At 58.8% G+C, this 26,818-nt stretch overlaps 1 protein-coding gene across 9 annotated transcripts in view; it reads right to left on the minus strand.

Moving 5' to 3' along the window:
• The window catches only part of RUSC2 (RUN and SH3 domain containing 2), a 79,390-nt gene that overhangs the window by 50,551 nt on the left and 2,021 nt on the right, over positions 1-26,818 (minus strand). For 4 of the 9 annotated variants that reach the window (XM_045021925.1, XM_045021924.1, XM_045021923.1 and 1 more), the window contains exon 1: positions 3,566-3,747. The exons of 1 other annotated variant lie outside the window; for it this stretch is intronic. The gene's annotated coding sequence lies outside the window, so the exon portion shown is untranslated. Of the gene's footprint in view, positions 1-3,565; positions 3,748-12,773; positions 13,107-16,284; positions 16,327-26,818 lie in introns of those variants that run through there. 4 more of the 9 variants (XM_045021920.1, XM_045021919.1, XM_045021922.1 and 1 more) reach the window with 4 other exon arrangements.

Below are 26,818 nucleotides of genomic sequence, written 5' to 3' on the forward strand. Positions count from 1 at the left end.
CTGCACCCCCTATAGACACCCCACTCCACTGGAGCCCCTGCCACTGCACCCCCTATAGACACCCCACTCCACTGGAGCCCCTGCCACTGCACCCCCTATAGACACCCCACTCCACTGGAGCCCCTGCCACTGCACCCCCTATAGACACCCCACTCCACTGGAGCCCCTGCCACTGCACCCCCTATAGACACCCCCACTCCACTGGAGCCCTTGCCACTGCACCCCCTATAGACACCCCCACTCCACTGGAGCCCCTGCCACTGCACCCCCTATAGACCCCCCACTCCACTGGATCCCCTGCCACTGCACCCCCTATAGACACCCCCACTCCACTGGAGCCCTTGCCACTGCACCCCCTATAGACACACCCCACTCCACTGGAGCCCTTGCCACTGCACCCCCTACAGACACCCCACTCCACTGGAGCCCTTGCCACTGCACCCCCTATAGACACCCCACTCCACTGGAGCCCTTGCCACTGCACCCCCACTCCACTGGAGCCCCCCACTTCACCCCCACTCCACTAGAGCCCCTGCCACTGCACCCCCTACAGACACCCCCACTCCACTGGAGCCCCTGCCACTGCACCCCCTACAGACACCCCCACTCCACTGGAGCCCCTGCCACTGCACCCCCTACAGACACCCCCACTCCACTGGAGCCCTTGCCACTGCACCCCCTATAGACACCCCCACTCCACTGGAGCCCCTGCCACTGCACCCCCTATAGACACCCCACTCCACTGGAGCCCCTGCCACTGCACCCCCTATAGACACCCCACTCCACTGGAGCCCCTGCCACTGCACCCCCTATAGACACCCCCACTCCACTGGAGCCCCTGCCACTGCACCCCCTATAGACACCCCCACTCCACTGGAGCCCCTGCCACTGCACCCCCTATAGACACCCCACTCCACTGGAGCCCCTGCCACTGCACCCCCTATAGACACCCCACTCCACTGGAGCCCTTGCCACTGCACCCCTATAGACACACCCCACTCCACTGGAGCCCTTGCCACTGCACCCCCTACAGACACCCCACTCCACTGGAGCCCTTGCCACTGCACCCCCTATAGACACACCCCACTCCACTGGAGCCCTTGCCACTGCACCCCCTATAGACAGCCCACTCCACTGGAGCCCCTGCCACTGCACCCCCACTCCACTAGAGCCCCTGCCACTGCACCCCCTACAGACACCCCCACTCCACTGGAGCCCCTGCCACTGCACCCCCTACAGACACCCCCACTCCACTGGAGCCCCTGCCACTGCACCCCCTACAGACACCCCCACTCCACTGGAGCCCTTGCCACGGCACCCCCTACAGACACCCCCACTCCACTGGAGCCCCTGCCACTGCACCCCCTATAGACACACCCCCACTCCACTGGAGCCCCTGCCACTGCACCCCCTATAGACAGCCCACTCCACTGGAGCCCCTGCCACTGCACCCCCACTCCACTGGAGCCCCTGCCACTGCACCCCCTACAGACACCCCCACTCCACTGGAGCCCCTGCCACTGCACCCCCTATAGACACACCCCCACTCCACTGGAGCCCCTGCCACTGCACCCCCTACAGACACCCCACTCCACTGGAGCCCCTGCCACTGCACCCCCTACAGACACCCCACTCCACTGGAGCCCCTGCCACTGCACCCCCTATAGACACCCCCACTCCACTGGAGCCCCTGCCACTGCACCCCCTATAGACACCCCCACTCCACTGGAGCCCCTGCCACTGCCCCCCCTTTTTAAACCCCACTCCACTGGAGCCCCTGCCACTGCACCCCCTATAGACACCCCCACTCCACTGGAGCCCTTGCCACTGCACCCCCTATAGACACACCCCACTCCACTGGAGCCCTTGCCACTGCACCCCCTACAGACACCCCCACTCCACTGGAGCCCTTGCCACTGCACCCCCTATAGACACACCCCACTCCACTGGAGCCCTTGCCACTGCACCCCCTATAGACAGCCCACTCCACTGGAGCCCCTGCCACTGCACCCCCACTCCACTCGAGCCCCTGCCACTGCACCCCCTACAGACACCCCCACTCCACTGGAGCCCCTGCCACTGCACCCCGTTCAGACACCCCCACTCCACTGGAGCCCCTGCCACTGCACCCCCTACAGACACCCCCACTCCACTGGAGCCCTTGCCACGGCACCCCCTACAGACACCCCCACTCCACTGGAGCCCCTGCCACTGCACCCCCTATAGACACACCCCCACTCCACTGGAGCCCCTGCCACTGCACCCCCTATAGACAGCCCACTCCACTGGAGCCCCTGCCACTGCACCCCCTATAGACACACCCCACTCCACTGGAGCCCCTGCCACTGCACCCCCTATAGACAGCCCACTCCACTGGAGCCCCTGCCACTGCACCCCCTATAGACACACCCCCACTCCACTGGAGCCCCTGCCACTGCACCCCCTACAGACACCCCACTCCACTGGAGCCCCTGCCACTGCACCCCCTACAGACACCCCCACTCCACTGGAGCCCTTGCCACTGCACCCCCTACAGACACCCCCACTCCACTGGAGCCCTTGCCACTGCACCCCCTATAGACAGCCCACTCCACTGGAGCCCCTGCCACTGCACCCCCTATAGACACACCCCCACTCCACTGGAGCCCCTGCCACTGCACCCCCTCTAGGTCCCTCCTCCTCCCTTTCATACCCTACAGCACCACCTCATCCCTGCTCTTCTGGCTGACCTCAGCATCCCTCCACCGCATCCATATTAGGGGAGCCGCCTTCCTGTCTAGAGCGCTGGTCCCCCGGCAGTGGCTGGGGGGCACCTGGCTGGTAAATGGGGTGTGGGGCGTGACATCTGCTCACAGTTAAGCTCCAGTAAATGGTCCCGGCCCCGCACGGCCAGTCTCGACAATCATAATGATGGACTCATTGTCCCTTTTCCCAGCCGAGGAGAGAGCAGCGACCGCCGGGCACCAATGGGCCACCCAGGCGGCCAGCACAAAGGATCCCAGCCCGCAGAGCTGGGTGTGTTCCTCCTGCAGGGAACAGGGCTTTCACCTGCCCCCCCTGCTCCAGCCGAAGGGCTCGTGTGCCATCCATTCACCCCCCCGCAAACCGAGCCCAGGCCAGCCTCCCTCCCCCAGCCCGTGTCCTTTGTCTCAGGGCTTCTCGTGAAAGGGCTGCCTGTCAGAACGGATTTCACGCTGCACAGCGTGGCAGCGCTCAGCACCAAAACAAGCTGCCTGGGCTGGGCTGTCATGGCAGACAATGGGGAGCCGTGTTACTGCACCAAGGAGAGGGCGAGGCCAGGGCAAACCACCGCTCACCTCTGCAGGACCGACCCGCCGGCGAGTCCTGGACACGACAACCTGCTGTGTCACGGCTACATGGGGACACACATTGCACGGCAACCCCGGGAACCGCGATCGCACCAGAGCATCAAAGGGACAAAGCACCCTGACGCCTCTGAGCTCCAGCGGGGAGCTGGCAAAATCCACCGCTTGGCAGGAAAATGTCTGACCTAAAAACCATCTGCAAGCAAGACAAGGGCCCCCCAGTCGTCTCCCCAGCTCACCTTCCCAAGGCGCCTTCTCATCCCTCTGCCCCCAAGCGCAGCCGGCAGCGCTGAGGGTCCAGACTCCAGCCGGCTCCGGGCACTGGGGGGATGCACAGTCAATTCATATTTCCTTCACAGCTGCATCCCTGGCAATGCAGAGGGTCTGCGCAATCACATCCCCACTCTGCCTGCTGCTGCTGTGACGTTGTGCTGTGTGAAGGACCAGGCATGCCCACTGCTCAGCCCCAGTCCCTGCGGGACTTCAGCCGAGGAAGGACTGGGAGGAGGCAGCCGAGGGGGAGGGCTGTGCAGAGAACGAGCCCAGCTGGAAGATGGAGGACTGGTTCTGATCAGCACTGGGAAATCAGGGAGGAGCAGCTCGGGGTCACCTGCAGCCTCCCACATCCAGCGGAAGCCTCCGCAGTGAAATATGCTGCAGCTCCTGCTGCTGGGCCTCACCCCTCCTGCTCTCTTCTCTTGGCAACAGAGAGGGAGCTGGAATTGCTGGGTGCATGCAGAACCATTCCTGGGGCAGCCACAGCCCGTGGAGAGAAGGTGCTGGCTGGCCCACCGTGTGGAGCAGGGGAAGTGACCAGGGCCGCGGAGGGGCTGAAAGGAAAGATTTGTGGTTCTCCATGGTGCCTCTTACCCCAAAGGCCTCCACAACCAACATCCAAACAGCACCCTTGAAATGCAGCCACCTCTGGGGTGGAGAGCAGCAGCCAGGCACTCAGCCAGTGCAGGCATCATGCGGCCAAGGGTTCGAGCCCAGATATGCTGCAAATCTTAAACCACGACTGAATTGGCAGCTATCTAAAGTGGGGGGTTCCCGGGCTGCCTATAGGCCCAGCCAAACCCTGTCAGTTCTGCGATGCAGCCCAGGGCCACCCCATCTCCAACACAAACGTGTGGCCCCGGAGCCCCCGGCTCGCGAGGTTTCCTCTCTATCCCTGTGCTGGGACAGGTCACCTCCCTGTCAGCATGGGGTGGCTGCACCTGCGTGGCCTGCAGGCTCCTGGCAAGCTGCTGAGGGGACGCCTGCGCTCTGCGGGGCGAGCGGCTCTCCTGAAGGGTTTCTAGTGCCCATCGCTGTATAATCCGAGTTCTCCCCCGCCCCCGCAGTGGGACTCCTCTCCCGGGGAGACGCCCGCTGCAGCTGGACCCCACGGCAAGGCCCAAAGCGCAGCCTGGGGCTGCTCAGGGGCGGTTTCGGTGGGAACCTGGAGGTGGTGGGCACGGCTGATAGCACCGGCAGCGCCTCGGGGGCAGCAGCGTAGAGCAGCCAGCCCTGGTATTGCCAGCGGCTTGGCGTGCCCTGCTCAGAGCCAGTCTGCACTCACAGCCCCACTCCCCGCACACCAGCTGAGCTGCACCAGCACTAGGGCAACGGGCCGGATTCAGAAAATGCTCCGTGCTGGCAAGGCCAAGGAGTCTGGTGCCCAGCCCAGCAGCACGTCACGGAGGCAGTGACGAGACCTCACGGAGCCACCTGAGCCCTGGCAGTTAAACTCTTCCCTGCTGGGACGCGCCGCACAGGCAGGACCTGGGCACCGCTCCCAGGGTCGACGTACCAGTGCAGCTGGGCACATGAGCCCCCCGCTGCTTTCTGAGCAGGGCGGGGTCACGGAAATGACCTCCGGAGGCCCAGGGCTGGGGTGGGGTCCTGGGCGCTGCTCTGCTGTCGGAGGTGCATGGCCTGTGCTCTTGCTGCTCGCATGGCATCTCCCCTCCGGAATGACGGAGACGGCCATGCAGTGCCCATCGTGGGAGCAGGGCCCAGCCTTCTCCTGCACTGTCGTACGTCTCTCCAGAGGCCTCCATGGGGTCGGTGCTCTCCCGGCTGGTGCCCAGGCAGGCTCCCAGCCCTGGAGCAAGCGGTGTCGGGCAGTTCAGGGCTAGCTCTCTGCTCCCCTCGAGGGCTTTCTGTCCCCCCGAGCGGCACTAAGGGAGACTGTTAATGGAGTCTCAGCTAAGCCTTCCCCCTAGGCCACCGCCCGGCCCGCCCCGCTGTGCTGCCAGCAGCGATTAAGGCAGCCCTGGGTGGACGTGCTGAGGACTGTTCAGCCGGGACAGCAGGACCTCCTCTGTAGCAGAGCAAGGCGTTACCCCGGAGACTCATTCCCGCAGCGAGGAGCAGAATGGAAAATATTCTGCTGCCCTCCCTGCTCTCCTGGGAGCCCTGCCAACCCTGACGCTACGAGGGACCAATGCCAACAGGCCAAGCAGCTGTCCCTGCCCACAGACACCGACATTAACCAGCTTCGTCAGGAACTGCGGCCTCACGTGGGGGATGCCACACCAAGCCAAGCCGATAAACTAACCTAACCCGGCCAGGATCCCACCTGGCCCGGCCCCGACTGGCCCCCCAGGGCTACACTCCTCACTGGGGGACCCCGCGCTGACCTGATGAACTAACCTAACCCGGCCAGGATCCCCCCCGGCCCGGCCTGGCTCGGCCCTGCCGGGGGCTGCGACTGACAGGCTCTGCCTGGAGCACCACTCCCTTCTGATAGCAACCAGGCCTTGCCACCACAGCAGTGAAGATTCTGCTCATCCACCTGCACCATCTGAGCAAGCAGCAGCGGCTAGTGGAAGACCAGCCGCGCAGGCGAGACGGGAGCAGGGAACCGTGGGGCCCTGACTGCTCTGGCTTATCAGGCTTCCGTAGAGTTCATCCTCTTGGGCAGGAGAAGCCCAGGCCTCGGCCCTCTGGCACCCAAGGGCAGCTGCTGTAAAGCTGCCTGGGTGACCTGCAGAATGGAAATGTCTCGCCCTGAAACCCCAGGTGGTTCTCCCAGCTGCAGTCTGCCCTCACTCACCCACCTACACCGAGCACCATGAACCATTCACGAGAGGAGAGTGGGGCAGAACACACCTGTATTCACACCCTACACACTACTGCAATAACCCAAGTGTGCCTTGTGAGGGATCATTTGAAAACTCAGACCTTGCTGGTCAGTATCGTCCTGATAAAATGTGCGTGGCTACATTGTATGTGAAGTGTTACGGATTCCACTGTGTGGTGTTATTGGCACGTGTTCCAAACTGAGCTTCGCACACAAGTCTGCCTCAAACAAAGGAATGTGGGCTCTGCTTCATTTGCATTTCAGTAGCAAACAGAGTCATCAAGCAGGAAGGGAAACAAAGGAAGCTCCAACCAGTGAGAAAAAAGCAGCAGGGAACATCCTTCCCCATAGGGTTTTCTTCTCCTGGAACCCAGCCGAAATGTTTTTCAAGAGGGGAACTGAAAGTATAAAAAGGAGGGACAAACACCCCCACCACCCATGGCATCTCAGAACTCGGGGTGCCCCTGCTGCCCATGGCGGCCGGGAGCTGCGGGGTATCCCTGCCACCCCGGCAGCTCGGAGGTCAGGCAGCGGGGGTGCCCTGCAGTTCCCAGGTGCCGCGGACAGTGGGGGGAACCTGCAGCTCCCAGCAGCCATGGGCTGAAGTCACGGAGGTCTCTGGAAGGCACAGATTCCGTGACTTCTGTGACCTCCATGACAAAATTGTAGCCTTAATCATGACTGATAAAGTTGGCAGATGACACAAGAATTGGGGGCGTAGGAACTAATGAAGAGAACAGGTCACCGATACAGAGCAATCTGGATTGCTGGGTAAACTGGGTGCAAGCAAACAGCATGTATTTTAATATGGCGAAATGTAAATTGTATATCTAGGAATAAAGAGCATAGGCCATTCTTACAGGATGGGGGGCTCTATCCTGGGAAGCAGGGACTCTGGAAAAGAGTTGGGGGTCGTGGTGGAAAATCAGTTGAACATGAGCTCCCAATGCGACGCTGTGGCCAAAAAGGCTGATGCGATCCTGGGATGCATAAACAGGGGAATTTTGAGAAAGAGCAGGGAGGTGATTTTCCCTCTGTACGTGGCACTGGTGCGACCGCTGCTGGGATCCTGGGTCCAGGTGTGGTGCCCACAGTTCAAGGAGGATGTTGATAAATTGGAGGGGGTCAGAGAAGAGCCATGAGCATGATTAAAAGATGGGAAAACCTGCCTCAAAGAGCTCAATCTATTGACCTCACCAAAGAGAAGGTCCTGGGAAGACTTGGTCACAATCTACAAGTACCTACGCGGGAAACAAAATATTTAATAACGAGCTCTGCAATCGAGCCGCGAAAGGTCTAAACACGATCCAATGGCTGGACGGTGAAGCTAGACTAATTCAGGCTGAAAATAAGGTGTAAATTTTTAGCAGTGGGCGTAATTACCCATTGGAACAGTTTACTAAGCGATGTGGTGGATTCTCCAGCTCTGACAACTTTGAAATCAGGATTAGCTGTGTTCTAACAGATCGGCTCTAGGGATTATTTCAGGGCAGGTCTCTGACCTGTGCTACGCAGGAGGTCAGACCAGATGATCACAACGGTCCCTTCTGGCTCTGGAACCTAGGACTCTGTGCATCTATTCGAATACACAAATCCGCCAGCTGGCTCTGGACGAATCAGCAGGGAGGCCACGTGACCGGAGGCCACTCGAGTTGACACTGCCTCGGGGAAGGAGAGCTGAGTGACTGGCCCTGGACTATGGAAGGAACATTTGTACACAGGCTCCAGAGCAGATCACTTCCCTCTCAGTCACCACCCAGCTGCCCATGGCGGGAACAGGAACCCCCCAGGACACGTCAGTGCCCCCAGGCCAGTCTGCCCATCAGAGGTTGCCTGGGAGCTGCACGACAGCAAACGGTTTCTCTGCCGGGGGGACGTGACAGGCAATGGCGGGTCGCAGGCATTGAAAATTCTGTTCCAGTCTAAAGTCTTGTTCCCCCACCCCCGGGCCCCTCAGATGTTCTCTGCTCCCCCCGCCACGCGCACACAACGAACCAGCCAGGCGTAGCACTGCTAGGACCGGTCCCCTTTTACTCTGACTTGTATAAGGAGTTTGAGGGAAACAAAAATGTGTCTCTTCAGCTAAGGAGTTGCCAACCTGCAAAACCTTGAGAAACTCGGTGAGCGACCAAGCGACGCTGCTGGGATTTCCTGGGCCGTCTCCCGGCCAGGCACTCGTCAGTCCCATCCCCAGGGCTAGGAGTGCTAACAAGGGCACCAGGCAAGGTGCAGCTCACTCACACCCATGCAGTAACATGGCCTGCCCAGAGCTGACCAGGCTTCCCACGGTGACGCCTAGCTCCAGGAGGCCGTTTTTCCACTACAGGGTAGTGTCAGCACAATCCCAGGCACTCAAAACCCAGGAGTCGGGGCCCCCAAAACATCATGAGATGGTCTTGAAAACCACGGTGGTGAAAGCTAGGAGGGTCCTAGTCCAGCAGAAATGAGGCCAAATCACAAAGGATGAATATAAACAAATAAATAGCACAAGTACGTGGGGACAAAATTACAGCGGCCATGGCACAAAACGAGATTAAACTAGCTAGAGACAAGAAAATGCATTAGAAGAATGAGGAAGCCCAAGGATGGGGTGGAAACCATAACGGAAAATGTGGAAATGGCAGACGTGCTAAATGACTTATTTGTTTCAGTTTTCACCAAAAAGGTTAGTAGCAGTTGGACGTCTAACAGTGAAAGCCAGTGAAAATGAGGTAGCATCAGAGGCTAAAATAGGGAAAGAACAAGTTAAAAGTTACGTAGAAAACTTAGATGTCTTCAAGTCACCAGGGCCTGATGAAATGCATCCTAGAATACTCAAGGAGCTGACTGAGGAGATATCTGAGCCATCTGCAATTAAAATCTTCGAGAGGTCATGGAAGACGGACTGGAAAAGGGCAAATCTAGTGCCCATCTATAAAAAGGGGAAAAAAGGACAGACCGAGGAACTACAGACCCGTCAGCTTAACTTCTATACCCAGAAAGATAATGGAGCAAATAATTAAGCAATCAGTTTGCAAATACCTAGACGATAACAAGGTGCTACGGCAGCATGGATCTGTCAAGAACAAATCGTCTCAAACCAACCTGATAGCTTTCCGTGACAGGGTAACAAGCCTTGTGGATGGGAGGAAGTGGTAGACGTGGTATATCTTGACTTTAGTAAGGCTTTTGATACTGTCTTGCGTGATCTTCTCATAAAAAAAACCTAGGGAAATGCAACCTAGATGGAGCTACTATAAGATGGATGCAGAACTGGTTGGAAAATCGTTCCCAGAGAGCAGTTATCAGTGGTTCACAGTCATGCTGGAAGGACATAACGAGTGGGGTCCCCACAGGGATCGGTTCTGGGTCGGGTTCTGTTCAATATTTTCATCAATGACATAGAGAGTACACTTATAAAGTTTGTGGACAATACCAAGCTGGGAGGGGTTGCAAGTGCTTTGAAGGACAGGATTAAAATTCAAAATGATCTAGACAAACTAGAGAAATGGTCTGAAATAAACAGGAGCCTAATAGAGCTCCCTCTAGCTTTAACTACACCACACCACCTCCCTTTCAGGGGACCTCCCACCAGAGAGATTCCCAGGTCCACAGGCTCGCGTCTGCTAACAGCCGCAGTACTCCCGGCAGAGCGAGAACATTGCCTTATGCAATGCCCAGTGGTGAGAATGGCAGAGAAAGGAGAGCCCTTCTGAGGGGCAGAGACCCTGTGCTGGACGTCAACAGTGGCTAGGCCAGCAGATGCAGAGCTTAAAGGCTGGGAAAGGCTATCCTGCCTCCCAGCCACACCCCAGCACAATCAGATGCAAAGATATTTTACATTTCCGTGACGGACTTTCGTCTCAGTTACTTTACAAACCTTAGCGAAGCTTCACAGCCGGCTGGGGAAGCAGGTGAGGGACATGTAAGGAACAGAACATCCAACCCAACCGGAAATGCAGCCACCTTTAGGGTGGAGCACTGCAGATGTTTCACAACGCACAGCAACAAGGCCGCTCAGTTCAGGCTGGGAAGTGAATACTGTAGCCAGCTGAAACCGCAGAGGAAATGTATGGAACTGCCCATGTTGGAAACGTCCAGGACGTCGGGGTTCACACTCCTACTCAGGCAAAACCTGCCCTGGGGTCTTTAATCACAGTGCCAGGAAAGCAGAACGCCAACCAAATGCACAACAGGAGGGGCTGAGGGCAAGGGAGGACCAAGCAGGGTGACTAAGGAGGGGAGGGGAGGCGGGAGCCAGACACAGGGGTGGGTCTGGTGCTCTCTCTCAGAACAAGGCTGGGCAGAACTCTTTGCCAGGATATTTCATTCGGCCCTGGCTGAGGGACACTTAGAGTTATAAACACTGATGCATTTAGGACTGCAGCTCCCTAGGGCGTGTGTCAATCAGTGCCCCTGCAGCACACATGGGGAAATGGCACCAGTGAGTCCAGAGGCTTTTAGAGCAATTTCTCGCCCCGTTAGCGCCATCCTTCCATTTCACAGCGAATCCAGTAACAAGCGCCTGTCAGAATGGGCCATGTTCCGAGACCACAGCCGAGCCTGCCCCCCCTGCAGCAAAGCCGCCAGCTGACCCCAGCACGGCTGCACTGTCACACACAAGCTGCACCGGGTATGAACCGCTATCGTCTGGGGGAGTCACAATGGAAGTGCTGACGCGCCTCCCGCTGCAGAGTCACATGCAAACACAGGCCCCCAAACTCTGTCCGGCGTGTGCTGACAAGCAGGCCAGGCCTCACCTGTGCAGGACAATGAGCAGCCACCCTCACCACTAATAAAGAAGTGCGGCCAGCAGAGACTACACCTCCCAGGGAAAGAGCCGCGGTAGGGACATTAATCCTCCTACTTCAGGGTCTGAACCTGTCTAACTCTTGGGATCGGGGGAGACCTAACGTGGGCGACGGATTCTCTCAAGTCCACTGCTGCAGGTTCTTGCACCTTCCTCGGCAGCAGCGGGTGGAGCCCGGGTCTGATCCTTCCCAGAAACTCCTGTGTCTCCCGTCAGAGCTCAGAAATAAGACCCAGCTTGTTCTGGGCGAGGTCCTTTGCCTTTTGGCAAATACTCCTAGTCCCGCGGGCCAGTGGTGCTGGCGAACCGATGCCATCAACAGCCCCCGTAGGGAGGCTGAGCAGTCAGAGCAGAAAAGCCCCCGAGGTCCCCCCTGCTCCCCCGTGCCCAGGGGCCAGGTCTGCTGTCTATGGAACAGTCGCCGGGTTTTGCCCAGTCTGAAGCAGCTCCAGCGTTCGGGCAGGGCGTGGAGCGTTATTTTTAACACTTGTTCACATAACTCTTGGGAGGCATCCTGGGAAGGGCTAGAACCGAAATAGTATCCTGCGGGCACTATTTATACAGCCTCTGCCTGCAGAGAGCCGGGTGCTGGGGGCGAGAGACCCCCTCCCAATGTCGGGGGGGGCTGGGATTGAGCACCCCCTGCACAATGGTTTGGGGTCTGGAGCTGCCCCTCCAAATGAGTCCCTCGCTGCAGCAGACTCGGTCTCCTTGGCCGGCCATGGAGAGCGGGGAGCCCGGCAGAGGCACGTGGCGGCTGGGGTCAGGAAGGCCGTGGTGGTGGGAGGAAGGCAGGCAAGCAGGCCCCCGTCCCAGGTGGGGCAGGGGAGCGTGCCACCTGCCCCTCGCTTTACACCCCCCTGGTGCAGAGCGGGGGCTGGGGGGCAGGTTGCTAAATACGAATACTCATTGTGGGAACGCTGTTGTGTTTAAAACATGCCTTGAGCTGCGGGGGAAGATGCCAGCCCTACAGCCTCCACCCAGGGCCAGCAGCCACCCAAGAACCTCCCTCATGGGGACGGCCTAGAGAAGCTGGGAAAAGGGGAACCTTTCACACCCGCTACTAACCGGGGATCGGCCCAGTCCCGTTCCGTAGGGTTTTGAGTCATTTCCCTAGGGTCAGTTTCAGGGATTACAGAACCCAGCCCTGTAACTTCTCCATAAAACCACTCTCCCCACACCTGAAACGGGCCGTATCCCATTCTCGCCCACACTGCTGAATCGGACAGGTAGCACTGCGGCTGGGGAGGGCTGTGAGGAGGATACCCCCTGCCACCCACATCAACCACTCGGGACACTGAGCAATACGGGGAACGAGACTGATTCTGGATCCCTGCAGACCTGAGCTGGGTTGGAACAGGGCACTAGAGAGGAAAGCTCTGTGCCCCACTGCAAGGCAGACACGAAGGATCCTCCCATAGCGCACGCGTTACAGCCCCCCGTTCGGGCAGGACGACGTGCACACTGCTATACAGAACACGTTCACAAGCCACACAGGGAACGACACCTGTCACTCCCTGGGTGGGGAGACGGGGCTACGCTGCCAGTACTGTGACCTCCAGCAGTGCAAACAGAGGGTTTCTGCGCCTACCTGGCTGGGTGCAGTCCCTGTACCGGCTCCCCAGGCCCTGGTCACGGCTCGCTGCAGCTGGGTGCCCAGTGCGTAAGCGATGAGATTCTCACAATGCCCGGCGCATTAGAGCGGCTGAAGAAGACACACCGCTGGGCCAGTGATAATCCAAAGGAAAACCAGCTTGTCCCAGCATCGGCTCAGCGATCAGCTGGCTCTGGGCTGTAACCGGGTGTCAGGAGGAGGCTCCGCAGCAGCTGCTGGAATGACAGGGCACTTCTCAGACCGGGATCTGGGCTTAGCCCGGCTCCCCGCTCCCCGTCCTGCTGGTGTGTTCTCACCGAGCCTGCGAGCAGGGGGAGGCACGGGCTGCTGGCTGGCAAAGCCAGGCCCAGACTGCTAATGAAAAGCCCAGTGTACAGCCAGAGGCCCTCTCAAAGGGCATGGCAGAAATGCAGCTCGGGTTACAGACTGCAAACACACGCCTCACGCCCAGAGATGGGGGGAGGAGGCTCCGGGGGGTAGAGTGCCTGGACTCCCATTATCACCTCTGAAGGGAGAGGGGCCCCTGGACACAGCCTCTCCCAGGTGCTCCTATGCCCCCATCCTCGGCAACCGGTGAATATTAAATAACTCAGAGACTCTCAAAACTCTCCACATGGGCCACACTGAAGATCAAGTTAGACATCCGCCCCCCAGCCTGCCTGGCCCGATCCACATCATCCCCAGGGCGGAGCTGCACCCGGTGTGGCCCATCTGGGGGACCAGACAAACAGCCCCCCACGTGAACGCAATGGGCGAGGCTGCTCAGCTCCCTTTCGGCCTGTTCCCTCTTCCTGAGCACAGAGCGTCACAGTCCTGGGCACCGAATCCCCCAGGCCGCCTGCAGCCCCCGCGGCTCCCATCCTTCCAGTCACACCACAGCCTGGCCTGGCCTGCTGCGTGTCTGAGCCCACTCCCATCTCAGCACCACCCGCACTGAGCTTGCGACCGGCAAAGGAAGACATGAAGGTGCCGCCCTGGGGGCAGGGGTTTGGAGAGGTGGGGTTTTCAATTTCATTTTTAGCAGGTCAAAACAAAGTCTCCAGAACGCCCAGGAGACTCGCTCCGGGCAACGACCAGCAGGGCCCAGCCTCGCTCCCGAGGTCTGGGGGAGGCGTCACCACTGCAGCCAGCTCCAGGGCCCGGGGGGCAGGACTCGCCCTGCAATAACCTTCGGACAAGAGAAAGGGGCCGGGTCTCGCGCTCTTCGGGGGTGCCCAGGAGCAGCCAGTTCCCAGGGGACCCCCTGTGGGGCCAGGGCAGGACTCCTGCCGATCAGACCATGCTGGGTGCTGCTGTTATATGAGGCACCCAGAGCCAGAGGCAGCGACCCCGCTGATTACAGGGACAGCCAGCAGGGATGCCCAGGGAGACTACAGGGCCCAGCATGCAACATTCCTTCTCAGCGAGAGCAGCCTGGCCGCACTGCATGCTGGGGATTGTAGTCTTTGCAGCCTGTCTCTCCCATTAAACGCTCCCCTCCAGTCCCCACAAACTGCCAATGTGGCCCCAGCCTAAGTCCCAAACTCCTGGGTTGGGCTGGCGGGAGGGACAACCGTTAGCTCCACCTGCTCGTTCTGTGGGGCAGGGGGCGGCTGAGGAAGGGCTTCTCCACGTTCCCACTTTCCCCCTTCTGCGACCCCACCGAGGTGCGCTGGCTGAGGAGCCCAGCACGGCCCTCCTGGCCCCCCGGGAGGGACGCGGCTATCAGAGCAACGGGGGGGCTCCCTACCCCAGGGCCAGCTCCCCCAGGCTGGGACAGCCCGTTCCTTTCGCAGCAGTATCCGCACAGCAAAAGCAGAAAGCTTCCCACTGAGATGGGGCTGGCTCCAGGGGCAGGCCTGGCTCCCCACTCTGCCGGGGACAGCTGCTGCCAGCCCCCCAGGCTCCATGCACTGATACCCCAGTGTGGTGAGCGGGTTCTGGGCAGGTTCGCCAAGCCAGACCCCTCCCAGCTCAGCCCTGCACATGGGAGAGTCCGGACAGGCTCCCGTTCATGTGACAGGCCCTGGCACAGCTGAGCAAGACAGTGCTGAGGCTGCATCTACATTGGGGTTACGTTTACAGTCCCAGCTACGCTGGGCTCAGACAGGAGCGACCGGCCACGCAGGCAGAAACCAAGGGCTTTAAATGTGTTCTCAAAACAGCCCAGGCTCCAGGCGGCTCTTCGGGCATTTGGCTCTGAGTCATGCCTGGCTCTAGCAGAAACCGAGTTTAAGAAGGCTGGAAGCCCGGCATACAGAGGGGCCCCTGTGGCTGTAATGGACGTCTCTCGGATGCACCCAGTGCTGTGCAGGGTTCATAACAGCAGCTAATAACAGCTAGCTTCTTCTACAGGGCTTTTCATCCAGAGAGCTCAACGCACTTTGCAAAGCAGAGTAGAGCCATTAAAGCAGGTGCGGACACTGAGGCACGCAGAGGGGAAGTGACTTGCAAGGACACCCAGCGGGCCAGGGGCAGAGCTGGGAACAGATCCTGTCCAGAGCTTTAGCCACTAGACCACACTGCCTCCCTTCCCCTCGAGCCCTCCTCACAGACCCTGGAGTGCACAAGAACCCACAGAACCCCCGAGTGGTACAGCCCATAATACAATGCGACAGGGCCAGGACTTTCACAAGTGCGCTGGAGCGAGGTGCCCCGGGGTGGAGCACACGGCACCAGCCCAAGCACTGCTAACATCGCCGTTCTCATACCAAACCGGGGCACTTTGTGTGGGTGTCTTGCATTCAAGGTGACCCTTCACTAGATCCCAACACAGGTGACCCCAGCCCCGGACGAGGCATGGCCTGCACAGGCCGGGTGCAAAGCTCCTCGCCCCAGGCTACAGCACACTGACCCTCCGGGGCACAGCGCTCCCCCGGGCGGCTTGGGAACACAATGGTGCCACCGTGCTCTGTCCATGCCTCCATCTCAGCCCAGGTCCCACTCCCTGGGTCTTGCCATAAGCTCTGCCTGCTGCTCTCCCTGCCCCATGCCCCTAAAATGCCTCCCCCAAACCCTTCCCTCACTAACCTCACCGCAGCACCATCTGCTCCCAGGCTAGGCTGGGGTGGCCCATGGAGTCAGCATGGCCTGGGACTGCCCTCCTCTTCATTAAGGGGAGACAGCCTATGGAGACTACAGCTCCCAGCATGCAGTGCTCCATCTCCGTCCGAGCCGGGGTGCAGCGTCCACAGGTTGTACTTGCCCATTGCAGGGACGGACAGGTGCACTCTGAATCTCCTCAGGTTAGTTTCCATTGCAAGCTCTGCCAGGTGCCTGGGTGAGCCTAGGCAAGTCCCGGCTTGTCCATGCCTCAGTTTTCCCATCTGTGAAATGGGGATAATGACCCTGACCAACCTCCCAGGGACACAAGGGTAAATTCATTAGCAGTTAATATCTGCGCACCTTGTACTGAGTGATGAGTATCCCAGAGAAGCAGATTATCCATGAACACCCTCACTCCCTGCCCAGAGCCCACCTTGCGATCTAGCCCGCGGGAAGCGCTCACCCTGGGCTCCGTCACCGCAGCTGTGCTACTGGTGAAGACAGCATTTCCCACTGCTCTCCGGGCAGGCGCGCCGGCTCCTGAAGCAGCTCCCTCCTGGACACATGCTGGCAGGACTGCGGGCGCTGCCTAGGAATGTCAGCAATGCACCACGACTTCACCCCACCCAGGAGCAGGCTGGGTCATCGGGAATAGCACCACCAAGGAGCTCCCGGTCTCCCAGCCGAGGCGCCCAGCAGCCGGCCGGATTTAGCAGCACAGCAGGGCACACTAAAAAGGGCCGTCAGGCTCCAGCGGATAGTAAACACTGGCCCTGTTTATAAAGAGCACGAAGCTTCCACAGGATGGGGGATGGGGCACTCGGCAACACGGCAGGGGCGTTAAACGCGTTAGCTGGCCAGATGAGAGACTCAAATCACAGCGTTCAGGAGCCTCGGGATTCTGGTTCCACCCGTTACAGAGACAGGAGCCTACGGCAAAACTCCGCTCGGGATCAGAGTTCACATGAACGGCCCCAACTTTTGGGCTCGCCTCAGTCAAGAGCTCCAGCTGCAGGTTAACACCCCCTCCCCACCCCCGCCATAGGAAGGGCAGAGCCAAACCCTGCGAGAAACAGGCTCCACTTGCCTCAGCGTCCTCCGCCCAGATGCTACTTTTGTACCTGTCCCGGGGACCAGCCCTCACTGAGTCACAAGGGATCCAGCTGCTGCTCCTCGCAGAGCGCTCCCGGCAGCGGGCAGGCTCCGACTGGGCAGATCAAGCCAGAGGGGAGAGGAGAGGCGGTAGATGGGGCACTGCTCCGTGCCTTCTCCCGACACTGGGGTGGATAACAAGAACTGAGCGTCCCCAGCTACCTTAGAGAACAGTGAAGGTCTGAGCCCTGCTTTGTCAGCATAAGCCAACAGCCACTAAGGGATGGAGCTAAGTACCGGAATGAGACGGTCAGCTGAGCTCGGAGGGGCTGGTTTCCCCAGGGCGGGATACTCGGAGACCCTGGGCGGCGTCCGGCATGGCCAGCTAGTTCCGGCTGCTCCGGCCTCTTCCTTCTGCAGACGGGCCCAGGTTGGCTACTAAAGTGAGACTTTGGGTGTGAGGTCAAGGATGTGCCCCTCTGCAGGACCAAGAGCAAGCCGGGTCACCCAGGCCTCACTGCTGCCTCCCTGCATTCCGATTCTGGGTGTGCATCCTCAGGAACGAGGCTTTGGGGTGTGTCACGGAGTGTGGGGGAGTCAGGGCCCTGCACCCCCGGCTTCCTGCGATTCACCGTGACTCTCAGCCAGCCAGGAAAGCAGAAGGTTTATTTAGACAACAGGAACACAGTCCCAGACAGGTCTTGCAGGGACAGATAACAGGATCCTCCCCAGTTAGGTCCATCTTGGGGTCCCAGGAGCATCCCAGCGCCCTTGGGGGGTCAGAGCCCTGTCTGTGCTTCCCTCCATTCCCCAGCCAACTCCTGAAAACCCCCTCAACTCCCCAGCCTTTGTTCAGCTTCCCGGGCAGAGGTGTCACCTGGCCTCTATGTTACATGCTCAGGTATCCTCCCTCAAGGCCAGTCTCCCATCCCCCAGTGCAGACCGTCCTCCCAGGCCAACACCCCCCACTCAGCATTCACAGACCACAGTCAGAACAGAGCCAGTTCGTCACCTCTCATTACCCAGACGCAGCACTGGCTGCTGGTTTGCAAAGTGAGCTGGCTGCGGTGAGCATGACAGTCCCACCCGGTGACAGCTGCGATCCGACGGTGCTGACATGCTGGTGACTCAGGGTTTAATGAACACCATGAGCCCTCGCATCTCTGAATTTTTATTTTAAACGCCCAGGAGCAGGGAGAGAGCTAAGCAGACGCAGGAAGCTTGGTTCCTGGAGGGGGAAGGTGGCCGGGCAGGCAGCAGAAATGGAAGGAGAACTGAGCACGGAGGAGCAGGAGCTGCAGCTATCAGGGCTGACTGGCTGGTGGAGGAGGAGCAAGACAGGCAGGCAGATTTGGGGCAGGAGTCAGGCAGAGCCAGGGCCGCCAGCGAGGAAGATCCAAAGCGGTGGCTTGCAGGAAGGGACGCCCACGCCCTGGGCAGGGGGGAGCTGAAGCAGAGGGGTTAGGGTGCCCAATGGCAGCACCGCACCCCGTTACTTCGACAGACCCTAACACGCATCGCCTGGGTTAAAGCTCCATTCGGGGGCACAGAAGTGCCTGTCGATAACTGGGGCCGGCTGAGATGTGCGAGTGGCCCAGAGAACCTGCTCCAGGCACCTGAGCACACGGGGAGCTGGGTTGGGAGTGTCCCATCTCAGGCTCCCCGGGACCCCCTGCCATCACCCGCCTCTCTCCCAAAGAGACGCAGATTTCCCTGGCTCCCCTTCAGGCAGGAAGTTCTGCTCCTGCATTCCCACCACCGGCCCGTCAGCCTGGCGGGACGGCAGCGACAGGGAAGGGCGAGCACAGCCGTTCCCCTTCCTCTGAAGAGCTGAGACTCCGCAGGGGAAGTGTGGGCGTGGGGCAGCCTGGCTCGCTGTGCCGTGCTGTCCTGGGCCGGACACAGGCTCCATCTGGAGCACCGCGCACTGCGACCTGCCGCTCTCCCCACACGGCAGCCTGGCTCGCTGTGCCGTGCTGTCCTGGGCCGGACACAGGCTCCATCTGGAGCACCGCGCGCTGCGACCTGCCGCTCTCCCCACACGGCAGCCTGGCTCGCTGTGCCGTGCTGTCCTGGGCCGGACACAGGCTCCATCTGGAGCACCGCGCGCTGCGACCGGCCGCTCTCCCCACACGGCAGCCTGGCTCGCTGTGCTGTGCCGGGCCGGACACAGGCTCCGCCTGGAGCACCGCGCGCTGCGACCTGCCGCTCTCCCCCCGCAGGGCAGCCTGGACTTTACTGTGCCTTCGTTCCCTGCCCCTCTGGCAAAACGGAGGCATAAGCTTCCCTCGCTCTTTGCCCAACGCCCCGCACCAGCTCCGGGGGCTGGCTCTCTGCAGCATGAGCAGGGCAGCATGTGACTGCCCAATGCAAGAGACCCGGGGGCCCGGGCGAAGCAGCACTAACACCTGGTGTCAGTCCCTTTTTCCAGGTGGCTCCGGACATCCCAGCTCTGAGCTCCAGCTGGCACAGGGGTGGGACAGGACGTCCTCAGAGTCACTGTACACAAACAGCCGGTACAGCGGGGTCATTCCACTGCCCCTGGATCGAGGTGCACTGACCCTGCCGCTGCCTACGGCCTTCCCCTCCCAGGCTCAGCCGGCGTGCAGAGCTCACTCAGATCTCCCCCAGCCCCCAACGCCAGGCACGCCTGCCAGTCGTCACCACAGGACTTTGCCAGGACAGAAAGGAGCTGATCAGGGCTGACCTTAGGGAAAATGGCGCCCTGGGTCAGGTGAACTTGTATTTTGGTCTCCCTGGGCATGGCGCCCCCCGCCCCCGGCTAAGAGCCCTGGCTAGAGAGAAGCCCTTGGATCTCACTGTTCACATGCACACACTGCAGGGCTGGCACCACATGAGCACCCAGATTAGATGCACAGCACAGCAGGAGAGCAGGCAGCTTGTGCCCCCCGAGCAGGCGCTCTGCCTTGGGGGTCCTGGGTGGGCTACACTGGCCGAGGCTGAAGAGATCACTAGGGAGCCTGCTGCTGGGAGAATGGCAGTCCCCACGGGCGGGATGGGAGCTCTCTGGAGCTCCCCCAGGGCACCGCACAAGAGGCCACATTCACCCTCCGCAGTGAGCCCCAGGGAACAGCTGGCACAGGGGAAGGGCCTGGTAATCTGTGCAAGAACAGGCGCCAGCAGGTCACCAGGAGCAGCAGGGGAGATAAGGATGCAGAGCAGCCCCAAGCCAAGCTCCACCACAGCTCACGCTGCAGGGCACGGCTCAGGAGCGGGAGCCATGGCCTCGAATTCTCAGCTGCGACTCCCCGAGACAGGTTAGAATCGGCCAGGGGAGCCCCGGATCACTCCGCCCAGGTGAGGGGAGCAGAGCAGGAGGAAACGGGAATGGGGGAGATTCTCTGGGTTTCAAGGAAGCGGCTACCAGGAGCAACCCCCCAAGCAGGCCACATGTGCCAGAGCCGGGGGAAAGAGAAGCAACGCGCACACTCATACTCCCGCCTGCACCAGGGCAGACGTCACGGGGCTGGGAATGAGCGCGGAGCCCCAGGCTACGACAGCCAGCCAGCCGCCCACGCGCAAGAAGTGGGTGTTCAGCGGCAAGCTGGTGGCACAAATGAAGCCAGTTTGGAATCCAGCCTCGCTGCACACTTGGGGGGACGGGCTTGGTACTTGGTACAGGCAGGAAACCCTCGTCCAAGCCAAGTTGATAGCGAGACGGCCCATGAGTTCTGCTGGCAAACGTACAAGAGTTGATGCTTCAAACATCCCAGCCAGCTCCAGATGAGCTCATCCTGGGTGGAGCTGCAGGAAGCTCTGAGCCCACAGAACTTCTTCCGGAGGGCCCACAAGTCCCCCACCCTCAGAGCAGTTTGCTAGCACTGAAGGACGTACTTCTCTCCCTTCCACAGGAGCAGCTGCCCCCATCCTTAGCATGGGGCACGCGCCCTCAGAGAGCGCACTGCCAGCACACGACATAGCCAAGCCCTGGGGACGGAGAGCAAACCTGCCTGCCGGGATCTCCTGTACGCAGAGACGAGGACAGCCAGTGCGAGCGCTGCTGCAGGACTCCGCCGCATTTGGGCTGCAGGCCCCATAGCCCAGAGCTCGTCTTCAGTATCTCTGGGGGATTCAATGTTCCCTCACCCTTAATCCTCATGATGGGGGGAAGTTACCCCAAAGCCAGCTGCAGTAGAGATCACGGTCTGTGCCCACACACTGAAACGACACCAGGAGAGGGTCTGACCTCCTGGCTTCTGTGAAGTGGATGAACCCTCTTCCCACCTCCTCCATGTCTCTCTCCCTCCCGAGCAGGGTTTAAAGGCTGCACGGCTCCCTGCCTACACTGTGATATTCCCAGCAAGCCAGACTGCCTGAACGGCCAGCGCCTGCGCCTTGCTTTCTCTCCAGGGTTCTGACCCGGGTAAGCGCTTACAAGTCACCACCCAGCTCTTTCTAAGCAAGCATGTTTATTCTGAAAGTGAAAGCATCGCAGGGAACACGTATGACACAAAATAAAAGAACTTACCTGCATGCTAGAAAGCTAGCCAGAGGTGATCCCAACTCCAGCCTCGGGCTCCTTCCAAACCCACTGCTGGGCTTTCCCCGTGATTACAAGTTAACGATGGCTTCAGACTCAGAACCAGAACCCAGAGTGGGAAGATCAGCCTGTTCCCTTATACAGCTCACACCCTTTTGATCCCCAACTTCTCCCTTGGGATTCCCCAGGAAACAATTTCATACAGTGTCTCAAAGCGCCATTCTTGTCTGGCACCTTTGCAACATAGTCCTTTGAATTCCCAGGCTCTCATCACATTTCCTGGACACAGGCAATCCTGGCCCACAATAATACAAACACTTTGCATTTAATACAATGGACCCCAAAGATACTTAAAATATAATTCAGTAAGATCTTCTGAGGATAGGCAGGCAATTGCCGCAACCATCACAGGCTCGCTCAAAATTCTCTGTCACTTGCACACTCTAGGGGCACCCACCTCTACCTAGTTCCTAGGGCTGAAGGCGTAACCCGGTTCATTTAGGCACCCCCCCCCCTTTTCCAGTTCCTCGGGCTCCAGGTGAAAGGCACCGAACTCTACCCGGGGCCCAGAGAAGTTGAGCCTGGAGCTCACAGAGGGGTAAACACCATTCCCTGTGGACTCAGAGCAAACACCCATTCCCTGTGGACTCAGGGCTTAATCTTTTGTGGGTTTCCGGGCTCTTTTACCAGTGAAAGAGCCTCACACAGTAACATCCTACGTAACCTCTAGTTATTAACAATCACCAAACCAGACTGCACACACTACACACACAGTGCTCCCCACTTCCAATAAGGCAGATGAACTTTCCCCACTGGCCAGTCAGGATCAGGTCCAGCTGGGGACTCCAGTTTCTGCCCGGTGCCATTGGTGGAGAGTTGAGGTCTGGCAGCTCTGATTTTGGGTTGTGTCCTGGAGTTGGTTCCCAAAGAACTTCCTTTTGGACCCCCGTTTACATAGTGACATTTGAGTCCCTTTTAGCTGCACCTGAACCAATCATTGTACTAAAACGTTACTAACCCCTCCTAACAGAGTGGAACAAAATTCTCTAACCAATCCTACTGTCACGGAGTGTGGGGGAGTCCGGCCCTGCCCCCCTCTTCCTGGGACTCTCAGTGACTCTCAGCCAGCCAGTAAAACAGAAGGTTTATTGGACAACAGGAGCACAGGCTACAGCAGAGCTTGTAGGTTCAACCAGGACCCCTCAATCAAGTCCTTCGGGGGGTTCAGGGAGCTTAGACCCCAGCTTGGGATTCCCTGCATTCACCCACCAGCCCAAACTGAAACTGAAAAACCCTCTCCAGCCGGCTCTCTGCCTTTGCCCAGCTTCCCGGGCAAAGGTGTTGATTCCCTCTCCCGCCTGCCTGGCTCAGGTTACAGGCTCAGGTCCTGTCCCTCACCTAAAGTCCTCCCCGGCTCTCCCATCCCCCACCCAGACAGTCCCTACTGCATCACACCTACCCCACCACCTTCATTCATTTACACCCAGCAACATTAATTATGTAACAATCAAAGAACCAGACAGAGACTGTACAGGTAAACAATAGGGAACTGGGGACCATAACGACAAAACAATAAAGAAACGAGGATTTCACAACCACAACCATGGATAAGTGATTTCTTGCCAGACAGATACTATCAGACTAAGTTTTCTTTAACCATCTTAAGATGTGTTCCTTTAGCTCAGTGGTCCCCAACCTTTTAGTCTGGCGGGCACCAGACGAAGGACCACTGTGGCGGTGAAGCACCTGCCGAAATGCCGCCGAATTTCGGCGGCGACGCCTCTCGATGAAGCCGCTTGCCGTCGACAAGCGGCGTCATCAAGAGGCGTCACTGCCAAAATTCAGGAGCGACGCCTCTCGATGACGTCACTTGTCGACGGAAAGCGGCGTCATCGAGAGGCGTCGCTGCTGAAATTCGGGGGCGACGCCTCTCAATGACATCACTTGTCGACGGAAAGCGTCGTCATCGAGAGGCATCTCCGCTGAAATGCCGCTGAAATTCGGCGGCATTTCAGCGGGTGCTCTCCCGGGGGCCAGGACACGGGCGCATTAAGATGCCCCCGTGGGTGCCATTAGGTTGGGGTCTCCTTCTTAGCAGCAGATATGACTTCCTGCTTCTCTGCTAATGGCTGCTGCTCTCCTCATGTGGCTACAGGAAAAGGCCTCAGTCTTACAAGGTCGGCATCCGCCATCTTCACCTGTCTGAGGCAGCACTAAGGTCCGCCCATTTTTCTTCTGTGATGCAATCCATCCATTGCTTCCTCAGCTTTCCTCTCGGGTCTCTTTCCTCCACTCTCCCCCACCATGCTGTCTTCACCAGGTCCCCTTCATTCCTCCTCAGCACAGGTGAGAGCCAGCCAAGTCAGGCTTCCTGGATTTTGTCAGCCACGCCCTGGGCTTTGACTGTGTCTGAATGCTTTCATTTTGGCTCTCTCCTCTCTCTGTAACTCCTCTTATGACACAAGGACACCGCATCTCAAACTCCTGCAGGCGTTGACCCTGCTGTCTCTATCGCCCACGCTTCTGCACCATATTGCACAGCAGGGCGCACCGTTGTCCTAGACCGGGGTTTTCAACCTTTTTTCATTTGCAGGCCCCTGAAACATTTCGAATGGAGGTGCAGACCCCTTTGGAAATCTTAGACAGTCTGTGGAGCCCAGGTTGAAACCCCCTGTTGTATGGTAACAACCACCTTTCGTGGGCCCCTTAGATATAGTCTGGAGACCCCGAGGAGTCCATGGAGCACAGGCTGAAAACCACGGTTCTAGTCAGTTGGGCGCAGCCTCATTGGCATACGCTTGTCATACACAACCCGTGAGATGTTATTCCACTCCCCAGCCTGGACTGCATCTCAGGGCAAAGCCTGCTGTCTCCGTAGCCTGGCCACCAAGGTACCTGAACTGATCGGGCTGGTTTACTCTCACCCCATTAACCAATAAGGCCAATTGCCCTGTGGCAGCTCCACTGGCCCCGCTTCAATCAGGCCCATTTGCTCCACGCCAGCTAGCTGCTCATCCCACTGGTTTCCTGTTTCCTCTCGCTCTTTCCAGGATGCCCTTATTGCTTGTCATTTGCATAGAGCAGCTGCTCATCTTTCCCCACTGGGCTCGTCCTGCTGACACAGCCCGGCGATATGAGAAACAGCAGCAGATTGAGGGCTGACCCCAGTGCGTCCAACTTTCACTCCGCAGGGCCTTGTCGTTCCAGAATGCTGGGATCTATACAGGCCATTCATCAGTTACTGGACCCTGAGACAGGCCATATTTCCTCAGCATCTTCCGTCCGCTTTAGCGGTTGCCTTTTCTAGGTCTCTGAAAGCCCGGAAGCTACCCTGCCAGTGCCGTGGGTGCTGCTCTATCCCTTGGCAAATTACAAAACTGGCCTATGCTGTTCTTCATCCTTTCCTAAACCTGACCCGCTCGTGCTCGAAGTGGCGTCCTGCCTCCCAATCTGAGCATCCCAGATGTGTGCCAGTATCAATCCCATCCACCAACAGCTTTATCCCTCGGCCGTTTCCACATTCATGGAGCTCCCCTTCTTGTGTACTGGGACCAGGAAAGACTTCACCAGGCTTCAGGAATTCTCATCTCACCACACACTTAGAACCACTCTGCTCAGCACGTCTGCCTTCACTTCAGGTCCCACTGCCTTACCGCTCCTCATTTCGTGGACAGCACGTCTCACCTCCTCCTCTGCTATGTCGGGCTCAGGTAGTGCTTAGGGACTGCACGTTGGCAGCCGCGCCGGGAAGGGATTTGCCTCACGTAAGAGCCTCTCAAGGTATTGTTTCTCCCTCTCCATCACTTGTTCTGGGGTTACGAGAGTCCCCCTGGTCATCACTTCCACATGGTGCTACACGACCATCCGCCTTTCCTTTCCAGCTCATTTCTGCAAAGCTCTTTGCCAGCTAACAGTGGATCATGCATGCAATTCCTCTGGGGCGATCCCTTTGGCCTTCCTCACTGCCTGCCTGGCAGGGGGCTTTGCTTCTTTATATTCCTTTTCATCTACACTCAGGGGATTCACTCCTTTTTCTTTATGTGCTGTTTTCTTGTTTCAGACCACCACCTGCACTCTGTCGGTCCACCACCTCTCGAACAAGTGCCTAAAATCCAGCTCCTCACCCCAGATCTTGAATGGCAATGGACTGGCAGAGGTGCTGGGCACTGGCAGGAGGGGCTAGTGGGGAGGGCATTGCACTGCCACTCAAAAGACCTGGGTTCAATTCCTGGCACAACCGCAGACTCCGCGTGTGACCCTAGACAAGTCAATCGTCCCTGGCCCCCTTCCTTGCCCACACAATGGGTGACAGCATTCCCCTGCTGCACAGGAATGCTACGAGGACAAGTGCCCAGATGTCACGGTGATGGGAGCCACATAAATTCCTAGGTAGAGCCACAGATCCCACTGAAAGCAATGGGAGCTGGGGTTGCTCAGCACAGCTGAAAACCAGGCCACTTGCACATACGTGCTGGGTGTGGGAGCTCATGGGCTGGCACCCAGGACTGGAAGAATTGGCCTTCGCTTGAGAGGCACTTATCAGATCAAATAATGCTTGTTCATGGTGTTATATAACAGACCAGCGCTAAGGGTGTGCAGCTTCTCACACTGCAAGTCTGTGCACTGCCTGGCAGCACAAGCGTCAGTGGGCTGGCAGCAGAGAGAGCCCGGCAGCGATTCCTCCTCCAGGCCAGGCTGGCCAGAGACAGACCCCGCGCAGGCGAACAGCATGGGGAAGAGAAGGGCCGACAGGGGCATGTCGTGCTTTTCACATTTGGAACAAGTCTGGCCAGGATCCAGTTTCCAGCTGCATCCCACAGGGTGAGAGGCCAGATCCATTTATAGCCGAAGTCTAAGACTTTGGCAGGGGGCTTGGCTTTGCACAGGAAGGCAGGGAGCTGACAGCTCAGCACAGCCAGGGGCTCCACCCAGCACAACAGGCAGACAGGGGGTTATTAAAACCCACTTCCCTTCGAGCAGGGGGTGACGGCACGCGGGCTGCTGAACTGCAGAACGAGGCTGAGAAAAATGGTCTTTATTGGTTGTAATTTGCCCTGAACAGAGACTCGCAGCCTGACTCACTGCACTCTAGATGAGCGGCGTTCAAAGCCAGAAGCACGGTGCTGCTGATCAAGCCGTAGGTTGCATCTGGAGAATTGGGTTTTTTACCCATGAAAGCCGCTGCCCAAATAAATCTGTTAGTCTTTAAGGTGCCACCGGACTCCCCGTTGTTTTTGTGGATACAGACTAACATGGCTGCCCCCCGATACCATAGGCATGAGGGTTTCACGCCCATAGGCAGCCTCCAAACCAGAGCCAGCTAAAGACGTACAAGTTCTGGGCACAGCCCCTTACCCTCACAAAGATCCCAGGGCACCTTACGCCCTCTGCATCCCCCCCCCTC

Source organism: Mauremys mutica, chromosome 6, assembly GCF_020497125.1.
Source record: "Mauremys mutica isolate MM-2020 ecotype Southern chromosome 6, ASM2049712v1, whole genome shotgun sequence".
In the NCBI taxonomy this organism is placed as follows: domain Eukaryota; kingdom Metazoa; phylum Chordata; order Testudines; family Geoemydidae; genus Mauremys; species Mauremys mutica.